Genomic DNA, 3981 nt, shown 5'->3' with positions numbered 1-3981 from the left:
AAGAACAGCAAGTGTTTTTAACTAGTAAACCATCTTTGCAGCCCCCCCCACATGGCTCTTGTAACAAATTGGAACAGTGATCCCTGGCAGGGAAAGAGGGCTCTCAGTTTCTTTAGCCACAACATTGTGGTCCAAGTAACTATTAATATGTCATTTTTATAGATGTGGAGACAGACATGAGAGGTACTTGGCAATCGGTGGAGCTCAGAGATAGCCAGGAAGACTGATATCAAATCGCACCAGTTTGACAGTGCAACAAGTTCTTTGCTGTTGTTTGTTCTGAGTTGAGGTAGTATAAAGTGCTGGAATACCTTTCATTGCCAGTGGTAGATGTACAATTTTAACAAGAGACAGTGGGGTGCTGTGAAGTGGGCATGAGATGGACTCCCAGGAATCTCCACACCTGGAGGCAGATCCGTCAGAATGTTTAGCCTTTGGCACCTTTTCCCTTCTACAGCTTGCTGATTCCCTTCCATTTTTCCTGTGTCTTCCATTTTTGTTACTCACTCTTCTCTCCCACATGGTGAATCAATGACTCCCCTAATAGAGCCTGATCTTTGGGCTCCAGCCTTAATTCACAGGAAAGGACTTTGATGGAGCACCAGGTGCCCCTGCCTAACAACCTGTGTAGCAAGAAGGTGGGCCAATCTTCCTTGAGGGCTCATTTGGAGGGGTGGGGGACTTCCCAGAGGGACTTGTAGAGCATCTCTTCTGCTTGGGCTGCCCAGCTCTCCTTCTTCTACTCCTTGGGTAGCATCCTCTTCCTTCCTGGCTACATGCATGGTCTGGATTATGTTGGGTTTTTCTTATTGCCTGTCACTATCACTATTACATCAGGAAAGCCCAGGCCTAGGTAGACAACATGGTAGTCACTAAGCCAGTTCTTTCTACTTGCAAGTAATGACCAAGGTTGACCTGCTGCTCTGTTCTCTAGGACTCAGTGTAAGCAGTCATCCCTGTCTAAAGCTCAGGAGTTTCTGGAGCTGAGATCATATGAATTTTGAGTAAGTCAAATTCTGTTTTAAATGATAGTATTTGCTGGTAAGATACTGATTTTTTTTAAATTGTAAACTGAAAGTTATAATTAGAAAGATTAGAATAACCTAGAATATTAGAAAATACTGTTGTTGCCATATGTTGAAGCTATTTTTTCTTTTCTTCCTAAACAGAAAATGAAGGGACACCATTTCAAAACGGGCTGTTCAAATGAGTCATGAGATATTTATAACTCCACAGGGTGTCTCACCAACACTGCACTCTCGTGTGGCAGAACCAGAAAATGCAGCAGCAGGAGAAGATTCAACAAACGAATATTGAAATATGCCATGAAAGATGGTTTTTTGCTTAGCGGTCAAGTTGACATTTGTCTTTAACAAGACTCAGAGTTGAGAGAGCAATTTGTTGAGATGCTTTGGAAATCAGAATGCACAAATGTGGCGGTTACTCTTGATTGTTGGGCAGTGGAGATAACTCAGTAAAGTGCTGACCCTTAAGCCTGAGGAGGTATCAGAGTTTGGAACCCTAGACTATGCAAAAAAGCTGGATATACTGTGCATGTCTAAAACCCAAGAAACTAGAGTTAAGGGCAGGAGGTGGACAGAAGGACACAGATGGATCCTGAAGCTCATTGGCCAACTGGTATTGCCTTAAGGTGAGCTCCAGGCTCATTAAGAGCGCCTGTCTCAAAATAATTAGGTACAGGATGATAAAAGACACCCAAGGTTGACCTCTAGTCTTTGTATGCCCACATACACATGTATGTGTACCTTGTACCACACGTGCACATATACTAGTGGCATCCCTCCACCCCCCAGACTTGACTGTCAGCTTGACTGGATTGAGAGATGCCTAGATTACCAAAGAACAATTCTGAATGTGTTCACGAGGGCTTTCAGAGAGAATTAACTAACGGATTGAGACCTGCCTTGAATGTGGGTGGTACTGTCCAATGGGTTGGGAGCCTAGATGGAGTAGGTAGGATTTTGCAGGAGGAAGTAGCAAGACAACACAAGTACACACTCAGATTCCTGTTCTATGATGTGAGTGTCACAGGTTTGTCACAACCACTGTGACATCACAGGCTGAAATCTCAACCCAACAATAAAGCTTGCCTTCTTTAAATGGTTCCAGGTGTCTGTCACATGGATGAAATCTGATGCTACTCAACTACAAGAAGAAGTCCAGGCACACGGGTTCCCATAGGGATGAGGCCAATGATGACCACTCTTCCACCAGGCAGACTTTATATCCCAACTGTCTTAAAAATTTTTTAATTTAGCTGGGGCATGGTGGCAAACACATTTATTGAATCCCAGCACTTGGGAGGCAGAGACAGGTGCATCTCTGAATTTGAGACCAGCCTGGCCCTCATACAAGTTCCAGGACAGCCAGGGTTCCACAGAGAAACCTAGTGTCAAAAACCTTAAAAAAAAAAAAATAAAGGCCGCCCCGTCTTGCACCAAGGGAAGAGCCTGGGCACCACTACAATGAAAAAAATATGTGATGAGGAGATGGAAAAGACAGGAAAACAGCAGTACATGCACTGTGGAGAGAGGCAGAACTGGAGACAGTGTTAGTGAGGACCAGGCTGATGTGGGTGGCCTGTGCTGCCATCTGAGGGCATGGTAATGTTTATGGTTCATGATCCTACTGCAGCCAGTAGGCATGTTCACAGTCTGTGCTGTTACCAGAAACCACGTGGAAACCTACAGTCCACACTCTCACTAGCTGTAAAGAGCAAGGAAGCTACTTTTCCAATGATATCAATTATTATTATGCATGATATCAATTATTAAAGGATATAGAAGTCTTCTGTGGCAAGTCCTACCCCCACCCCCAAAACAATAGCAGCCTAAACAGGAAGCCACCTAAGAGAACTCTTAAAAAGTATAAGGGTGTTTAAGTTAACTCTCCATAATTGATGGCTTCTTCTGGTGAGGAAGGGAAACAGTTCTATTTAAAGGTCAGGCCACTGAGAATTTGACCATGTTCCAATGAGTATATAGATAACACAATTTTTTTCTATCTCTAGTTTTGATCTTTAATTTGGGGGGGATCACAATGGTGGGGACAGACATGCAAAGACTCAGAAATGAGTGTAATAGGGTGTATGGCATGTGCTTAGTTAGGGTTTCCATTGCTGTGAAGAGACACCATAACCAAGACAACTCTTATAAGGACAACATTTAGTTGAGCCTGGCTTACAGGTTCAGAGATTCAGTCCATTATCATCAAGGCAGGAGCATGGCAGCATCCAGGCAGGCATGGTGTGGGAGAAGCTGAGAGTTCTACATCTTCATCTGAAGGAGAAGACTGAATTCCAGGTGGCTAGGAGGAAGGTCTCTCAAAGCCCACCCCCATAGTGACACACTGCCTCCAACAAGGCCACACCTCCTCATAGTGCCACTCCCTGGGCCAAGCATGTTCATTCAAACCACCACAATGTGAAAATTCCCCAAAGAATCAACAAAAATACTGTGTTGAAAAAATTAATTTAATTAAAGCGATCTTTTTCATACAATGTATTTTGATCATATTCTTCCCCTCCCCGAACTCTTCCCAGACCCTCCCCACATCTTTACCCACCCAACTTCATGTTCTTTCTCTTTAAAAAAAAAATCAAAACAAACTACAAAGAAGGAAAATCAAATAGGACAAACAATATTAAAATAAAACAAAATAAAAAGCACACAAAGAAGCATAGGGTCTATTTTGTGTTGCCCAGCCACACCAGAGTATGGGCCTGCCCTGAAGTGTGGTAGACATTCTCTGTGGTACTCCATGGAAGAAAACTGGTTTCCCAGCAGGTATCCATCACAAATAGCTTCTTGGTTAGGAGTGAGACTTTGTATCTGCTTCCTCTTCTCCATGCTGAGACATTTGTCCAGATTGACCTGGACAGATGTGCATTCGTACTGTCACAGTCTCTGTCAGGTCATGTGTGTATCAGCCCTGCTGTGTCTGGAAGCTGCTGCTTCCTGC

At 43.7% G+C, this 3981-nt stretch overlaps 1 long non-coding RNA gene across 1 annotated transcript; it reads left to right on the top strand.

Moving 5' to 3' along the window:
• Positions 1-205: 205 nt before the first annotated feature.
• On the top strand, positions 206-2125 carry LOC114636580. The gene is made up of 3 exons (XR_003713645.1): positions 206-638; positions 935-1004; positions 1170-2125. It is a non-coding gene; the product is annotated as an uncharacterized LOC114636580 (long non-coding RNA).
• The last annotated feature ends 1856 nt before the right edge of the window (positions 2126-3981 follow it).

The sequence above is a fragment of the Grammomys surdaster genome, unplaced genomic scaffold, assembly GCF_004785775.1.
Source record: "Grammomys surdaster isolate TR1022 unplaced genomic scaffold, NIH_TR_1.0 124552, whole genome shotgun sequence".
Taxonomy (NCBI): domain Eukaryota; kingdom Metazoa; phylum Chordata; class Mammalia; order Rodentia; family Muridae; genus Grammomys; species Grammomys surdaster.
Note: the sequence above shows the minus strand (reverse complement) of the source record. Positions and strands in the feature narration are given on the sequence as shown.